Source organism: Neofelis nebulosa, chromosome 12, assembly GCF_028018385.1.
Source record: "Neofelis nebulosa isolate mNeoNeb1 chromosome 12, mNeoNeb1.pri, whole genome shotgun sequence".
Taxonomy (NCBI): domain Eukaryota; kingdom Metazoa; phylum Chordata; class Mammalia; order Carnivora; family Felidae; genus Neofelis; species Neofelis nebulosa.
The window spans coordinates 91,261,510-91,269,977 of NC_080793.1; the positions used below are offsets into that span (position 1 = coordinate 91,261,510).

General features: G+C 44.8%; 1 protein-coding gene across 12 annotated transcripts in view; it reads left to right on the top strand.

Annotated features, from left to right (window-relative positions):
• Positions 1–8,468, top strand: part of AUH (AU RNA binding methylglutaconyl-CoA hydratase) — a 354,609-nt gene that overhangs the window by 116,464 nt on the left and 229,677 nt on the right. The gene's annotated exons all lie outside the window — the stretch shown is intronic.

The following is an 8,468-nucleotide window of genomic DNA, read 5'->3' on the forward strand; positions in this document are numbered from 1 at the left end:
ACCCCTGTCTGAGTCGGAGGACACAGAGCCCCTGGGTAGCTAGTCCCACATCCCAGCAGTGCACGGTCTGATAGGACGCCGGGCAGGGACGGGCTGCAAGAGTAGAGAGTCTGCGACTCGGGAGACCCCGGAGCCCTCAAGTTCTCTTCCTCTTAGTGAGATGAAAATTATGAGCGCTGTGTTCCAGAGAGAAGAAAACATAATGAATATGCCTTCAACATTTTGTTTTAAGGTTTTGAACCACCAGTTTAGAGTCAAATACTTGGAAAACACGGGACTGCAGCTAATAAGTCACGCATCCTGCAGCTCCCTGGGGCTACAGGGGACTCTGCTGTATGCATGTGTGGAAACACCGAGGAGGAAGTTTCCTTGGTATTCCCGAGCCCTACGCCAGACCTGGCAGAGAGTGAGAACTCTGAAAACATCCTAAATGTTTGCCAAGTGATGCAGTGACCTTTATGACCCTGACAGGGCTGTGGTGATAAGACAGCTTCTCAAGGAGTGAGAGGAATGTGCTCACCAGGACAGGCTGTGGGGGGCCAGTGGGGTGGTGGGATTTCACAGGATGCCCCGGATCACCAGGGGGTGGGCGGCCACGCGCCGCCTGCTTTCTCTGGCGCAGGCTGGTCCTTTTAAAGCTTCTCTGCCCTTCACTCTGGACCTGGAGACCGTTTATCTCCTCAGTTTTTTCTGTTTCCCAAAAGAAGGGGTTAGCACAGACTACAATTTCCAAAGAGTCTCTGAATTTAAGAAGTTTTTTAATTTAAAATTTTTTTAAATTTAAAACTAAGAAAAAGAGTGGTTGATAAGCATATTCTGAACGTACTCTTTAAGTCTACTTTTATCTGTCACATTCCTGGTTATGAGGAAAGGTACAAAATGTATTTGGTCACTAAGTATGTATTAGTGTATCTGTTTTATGGTTGATTTTACGTTACCGTACAAAAAACCTGAACAAACATTCTTTTGTGCAGTCAGCTAAAAGAACAGCTGCAGGGGTGAGGTAGCAGGAAAAGGAGGCTGACACGATGGTTTGTGAGACACTGTTTCCTCAGTGAGTCCCGGGGCCACGTGGCCTTCCTATTCCCGCAGCCACCAGAGCTGTCAGAGAGCTCCGGGCCAGCGTTCAGGAGTCTCGCTTTCTCGACCTGTTTCTTCTAGTGTTCTCTCTTTCGGCATTTACGTGAGCTCTCTCCTGCAGACATAGATGCTTTGTTATACTGTTGACCGTGAACAGAGAAATGCCATTAGGCTAGCGTACCAATTATAGCAGTGCTCTGGTGTGTGTGCGCGTGTGTGCGCGTGTGTAACTGCATCTTAGTGGGGATCAGTAAGCACGCACTAGTGTTCTGTACGTGAGAGGTGGCCAAAGTGTAAGGCTTGCCTGCCAACGCTTGAAATTTCCGTGTCCCAACCCGTAGCCCCGACCGTGCCCTAGGCCATATGTCCAATGCCTCTGGAGCCACTCGCCCGCCCTCGGGCTTTCTTTGTATTCCAGCTTTTAGGCTAGGGCATCCCTTGTCAAAAATCCAATGCCGTTAAGAATCTGTGCCTTTAGTTTTTCTTTGTTATAGGACTAATACTTTTAGACATTTTGAGGAAGAAGGAATGTATTTTGGGACATGCTCAGCAGGCCCCTGAAAGACAAAAAGAATGAATAATACAAATGTAACACTTATTGTTTTAATTTATTAAAAAATTTTTTTTAATGTTTATTTTTAGTGGAAGAGAGAAACACAGCATAAGTGGAGGAGGGGGCAGAGAGAGAAGAGGGGAGACACAGAATCCAAAGCAGGCTCCAGGCTCTGAGCTGTCAGCACAGAGCCCAACACGGGGCTCGAACCCATGAATCCCGAGATCATGACCTGAGCTGAAGTCAAGCACTTAACCAATGGAGCCACCCAGGCACCCCCAAATGTAAACATTTAAAAATAAAGCTTGGCATAAAGTCTAAAAATTAGGGGAAAGAATAATCTTTTCAACAATTGGTCGAACATATGCAAAGAAATTAACTTTGATCTGTATCTCTCACTGTATATAAAAATGAGCTCAAAATGGATCATAGACATAAATGTGACACCTAAAACTATGAGACTTCCGCACAAAATTTAGGAAAAAAATATTTGTGCTCTTGGGTTAGAAAGTTAAGATTTCTTAGAAAAGAGACCAAAAGCACAATCTATATAAGGAAAAAATGAAAATATTGGGCTTGATCAATCTCTTGTCAAAAAACACTGTTAATAGAATACAAAGACAAGTCCCAGACTGGGAAAAAATAGGGGCAAATCACATATCTGATAAAAGACTTGCAGCCTGTAAAATATGTAAAGAACTCTCAAAACTCAGTAATAAGAAAAAAATGAAATCTTGTCATTTGCAACAACATGAATGGAACTAAAGTGTGTTACGCTGAGTGAAGTAAGTCAGTCAGAGAACGACAGATATCATATGATTTCACTCATCTGTGGCATTTGAGAAACACAGCAGATGAACATAAGGGAAGGGAGGAAAAGTAAGATAAAAACAGAGAGGGTGGCACGCCATAGGAGACTCTTCAATAGAACAAACAGGATTGCTGGGGGAAGGGGGGGCTAAATGGACGATGGGCATTACGGAGGGCACTTGTTGGGATGAGCACTGGATATTATATGTAAGAGATGAGTCATTTGGGTTCTACTCCTGAAGCCAAGACTATACTGTATGTTCACTAACTTGAATTTAAATTTAAAAAAAAAACGAATTAAAAAATAATCAAGAGATTGGAGAAGACATTTCACCAAAGAGGACCTATGAATGGAAAATAAGTACATGACAAGATGTCCGTCATGAGGGAAATGCATACCAAAACCACGATGGCACACCACTGAATACCAAGCTGAGTGGCTCAAATTAAGAACATTGACTGTACCAAATGGTGACAGGGATGTGGCTTCTGGAACTCTCCTATACCGCACACAGGATTGTAAAATGGTACAGCCAGTTTTAGGGAGCATGTTGGCATTTTTAAAGAAGTTGTGCGTACACCTGCCATGTGACCCATATGACCCAGGCATCATCTATGCAGGGTAGACAGCAAAAACCCTTACTTCTATGCTCGCAAAGATGTCTTCCTCATTCCTTTTTTTCTGTCGTGTAGATGTGCTGTAATCCACTCAGCCTGCCCCTACTGATAGACACTTGCCTTGTTTTTGGTCTTTTGTAATTATGCAGTCACTAGGAAAAACTTGTCTGTGTGTCACAGCATCTCATGTCATTACTGGTCTGTCGTTGAGTAGCATCCGAGAAGTGAGAAGGCTGAGGGTGCTGTTCCCAGGTCCTGCTGACCTTCCTGCACAGGGGTCAGCACCCCTGGCACCTCGCTAACACAGTTGCTGGTCTTGGGATGTCTGCGGTGTCACAAGTCAGGAAGGACATTCCATGGTTACGTAACTTTCATTTCTCTTTATAAGGGCCTATAGAGGAGGGCGAACACTCCTCTGCCCTCTGATGTTCTCTGCCTGGGGTCTTGGAAGTTATGCTGACAGAAGACAGACTAACAGGGAAACTGTGTTACCGTGTGCCTTTACGTGGGAGAAAACTCAGTGATTAGTAACTCCAGGAGGTGGTTAGAACTCAGGGGCTCAGACGCCATCTTAGGCCAAACGAAAGGAAAGGGGTTTGGGTTTCTGTGAGAGGTAGGTTATGGAAATGTATGGGGAAAGCCTTGTCTAGGGAGGCTCACAATGCAGATTTGTGTTGCTGCCTTCTCCGCTGAAGAGGAGTGTTGAGTTGTGCTCCTCCTCCCAGTGCTGGAGAGGGAGACGCCGTTACAAATGGAAATTTCCTGTACAAATGTACCTTGCTTTTACAAAAGGAAAACTTAATGCTGTTTTTAGAGCTTTTCCTATGTCTGCTGTTTCTCAGTTGCTTTCAGCTCAAAATAATCCTTATGCCAAAGTGGCATTTTTCAAAGTAGCATATTCTGGTCCCCTGTGGACTATTTGAATTTTCCATTGTCTGCTCACAGCTTTTGCTTTTTTCCTTTACTATTAAATTGTACTGAAACTTGAGTTTCAGTAGTTTGTTGTGTATTAAAAATTGGTTCTTTGTGCCTTTTTTTTTTTCCCCAATTGCCCATTTACCCCCGCTTTACCAGTTTCCCTCTTTACTAATTTGTCTTCAAACTTTGCTTAGTGAATGTGCCCCCTGCCCTGTGAGCTTTTTAAAAATGTATTAATCCTTTTTACTACCTATAGGTTTGGGGCTATAGATCCACATTATTAAGGATTCTTCTCATTTTTGTATGTTTGTTTTTGAATGGCTTTGTTTCAGTCTGATATTGCTATGAGAAATGGACAGAGTTTTATCTTCATGTTTTTGCCTTCATTCTTGAAGAATATGTTCATTGGGTGTAGACTCTGTTAAAGAAGAAATTCAACTGAGTAAATTCGAACATTAATTGGCTTTATTTAATGATTCATGAATTGGACAGCATTCCATTTTATCAAACAGAACAGAGCTCCAAGGAGCTGTATAAAATGGAAGGCTTTACAGGCAGAAGGGGCAGAAAATGGAAATTTCTGGCAAAGAGTGGGTTGTTTTAGGCAAGGTCACCTTCCTTTGAGGGAAGAAGTGGTCTGTCAGGCAGGTGGCCTCACTAGTGCTGACCAGGCAATCCCAAATTGATTGGTTAGGGGTGACGTGTTTGGGAGAGGCCGAGGCTACGGTTAGGTTAGGTATTAAGTCTTGGTTGGTTGATGTGGGGCTTGGCACAAGTGACTCCCATTTTGGGCCCGTTGTTGCATTTTTTAAACAGTTCCTCACTTTGGATTAGACTCTGAGCTTAACTGAGAGAGATGGGATCAAAATTTAAGGCATTAACTAATTAATAGCTTGGAAGGCACTTTTGCCATAAAACATTAAAAAAAAACCCAACTGGTTGACAGTTTCACTTTTCCGTCAACTTGGCGCTCCCATGTTTAATTTCATATAAACCTTAGATCTCGTAGCGGTCTATATGGTGATGAGTCGATGTGGCGGTCCCCAGATGGTGGGTGACGCCATAGCGTGGGGTGGGAGCGTACAGCCAGACCGCGCACTGCGCCAGAGTGATAGCCTGTCGTCTGCGGGTCCTTGCCCGGCGCTCCTCCCCTCCCACTCGTCCAAACCAAAAGCTTACTGAGCTATGGCCAATGTAAAGGACGCAGCTGGCTTTTGAGAGCATTAATTACTGCCTCTTTGCCTCATTGAGACACAATCGCTTGTTCTCCAGAGCTGTCTTTACCAATTCACTCAGCAGTGTCTGTAGTTGCAGCAAAAGAAGAGTCAAGTTCCACTTAGCTCCTAAAAAGAAATGGTTGTGTCATTCCTGAGGAGTATGTTTCTGGAAAATGTTGAAAACTTTTTGCTGTTTGGTAGCGGAGAACGTGGTATAGGCAGAATTCCGGTATTTACACAGAATCTGCCTTTGGTGATTAGGTGAACTCTAAGGGACGGGTCACGTGGTGGAACGTTGAAGCGTATGTCGCACGTAGCGATCAGTAACCGTAGTGGCTCTTGTCTGTTCGAATTACCTCCGGGAGCAGCCTTTCTTTGTACACTAAAGCGCTCAATGTTCAAGAGTAGGTCCCGAGGCCCTAACGGTTGACTTTGAGGAAAAAGTATTGTCTCTTCCTTTAGAAGAATACCTGGATACCGCTCTAACTGGCTGTTTGTTTCATGTGGCAAAAAACCCTGACCCCAAAACCACTGGTATCAGATAGAAGTTGTGCTGGCAGACAGAGGCTGAATTTAACAGAAAATCAAATGCATCACAGCGTTAGCGTTCCTTCCAGTTGGCAACGTGACGTGTGGCTTTGTGGAGCCGACGTGTGACCCTGACCTGCCGGACCTGCGGCAGGCGCTCGTTTCTTATTTTGAAACCCTGGATTGGAGGAGCAAGACTGAGGGACCGGAAGGCACAGAGGTGAAGCCACATTTCCCACAGAACTTTGGAACGTCTGTACACGGACACGTGGGCAGTACGCCAGGAACACGCGACGGCACGGAAAGCTTTGGCGAGACAACACAAAGCTCAGCGACAAATACGCGTCCTCGCGTTTGGAAACGGATATTCTCTTAATGAAGGGAGAAATTTCACCAAGAAGAGAAAACGTACAGCACAGAACGAGGTAACAAATCAACAAGCAAAGAATCTATATATATACTGCTCTGAACAAAGGACTTTAGAACCAAGTGCTTACGTACAGTCCACAAAATAGTATCACATGTTTGCACAGGTATTGCCATGAATCCACACACATTTAAGTGTAATGTTTTGTATGCGTGATAAAATCTCTTTACTTTCGTTACTTATTTTTCATGCTTCATTATGTCCTTTTTCACAAGGGTCCCTCTTTCACGTTACTTTATCTTTTATGGCAAATTGCTTTATGGGCAGTTAGTTACGTGGCAAAAATGTTGGTGGCACAGATGCTTGTGGCAAAGATACCAGACACGGGTTCTTATGACCCAAACCAGTCAGAATCGAATAAGCCATAGAAAGACCCCGTTGAAGGAGTACTTTTCTTAAGCCAAATGGCTCTCTCAGTGATCCGATGTAGCTGAGTTTCAACTTCCCCAAGAGTGTTAATCCAGGTACAACAGGTGGTGGCTGCCACAGCCCAGCCAAAAGCAAGTCAAGGTCTGTCCTGTTTTCACCAAGAACAACTTTGGCCAGAGCGTCTCTGGGTTCTTGTTGGGCAGCTGTCTTAGTGGTGGATTCTGCAGTACTTTTCACGAGTTCAGGAGAGGTTCCTGATGATAGCCTTGTTTACATTTACTCCCAACCAGGGAAGTTGGGGCCTGCCAGAGGATTATGAAAGGAGCTGGGAGGTCCTTTTTTTTTTTTTTTTTTTTTAAATTTTTTTATTTTTAGGACAGAGAGACAGAGCATGAACGGGGGAGGGGCAGAGAGAGAGGGAGACACAGAATCGGAAACAGGCTCCAGGCTCCGAGCCATCGGCCCAGAGCCTGACGCGGGGCTCGAACTCACGGACCGCGAGATCGTGACCTGGCTGAAGTCGGACGCTTAACCGACTGCGCCACCCAGGCGCCCCTGGGAGGTCCTTTTTAAACTCGATGATGTAAATCCTGGACAGTTGACGCGTGAGGTGTCTCCATTCATTTGTGGTCAGGTGCAGTTAGAATCCTAAGAGGCATTGCCCAGTTAAGCGCCAGCCTGCTAGGTATTCACAGGTCCGAGGAGAACGATAACTACCGCAGACAAAGAGAAATCATGTCGGTGCACAAACCCTGCCCGGTACCGTGGCACTGTTAATGGAGTGCAGCATCATGGAGAGATCAGTGTCTGATTACAAATCCAACAGTCCGAATGGTCATTTCATTCAGCAATGGCCTGGGGAATATGACTGATAGCATTATCTTTACAGGCCAGTGTCAGAGTAAAGGGAAGACAGAGAAGAAAAAAAAGAGTTTCACGTTTAGTGAAATTACGACGTCTTGATCTGACGTCTTGGGAGGAAGCAGGCTACCTTGATGTCGGCTACTTCTCTTCCTAGTCAATTTTATCTGGAGGTCTCTAGCATCTACACAGGACCAGATGTAAGGTGGAGCTTTCTTCAGCTGTGAGATGTGTACCCAAGGTTCCAGTCGCTGAAGCTCGGCTGCCATCTGAGTAGTGAGGAGCACCCGGTATTGCACCTTCCAAGGAGATCCAAGGGCAGTCTTTGTTCCTCGTCATTCCAAATTAGAAGGATGGGAGAACACTGGAAATACTAGTTCAGAAAGTCATCCCCAGACATTTGAGGAAACCAGAAGAGTTCAGGATCCAGCCCAGTTTACAGGTATATAACAAAACCTGGGAGACAGTTGACAGGACCAGAATCTGATATTTACAAAGGTACAGACATAATTTTTCTTTCTCTGATCACCCCTACATTTTTACTAAAGATAATCACAGTGAAACTAATTTATTTGCATTCAACTTGGCCAGGTTATTTACGTAAGTAGAAGAATACAGATTGACCACATAGCTCTTTATAAAGACTGCTTTGCTGAAAATTATTTATTTGTTTTGAGAGTGAGAGAGTGTGAGTGAGCAAGGGAAGGACAGAGAGAAAAGGGAGGGGCTGGGGAGAGAATCCTCAGTAGGCCTTGCACTGTTAGCCTGGAGCCTGATGTGGGGTTTGAACCCACGAGCCGCGGGATCGTGACCTGGGCCGACATCAAGTCGATGCTCTGAGCCACCCTGGCGCCCCTTTGCTGAAAACTTTGATAAGGAACCTTTCCCTGAGGCCAGGAAGCCATACCAAGGACTCCCCATCAGATTTTACCTGCAAATACCATTTCGGTGAAAGCTTTGGTAATATAGCCAGTGTTTCCAATTGTGTCCTGTACGAGGAAAACAGATTACTGTTGAACTGGAGCAAATAACTAGTTACGTTGCCATGAAAAGAATACTCAAGAGTTTCTAAAATCTGGATGGATAA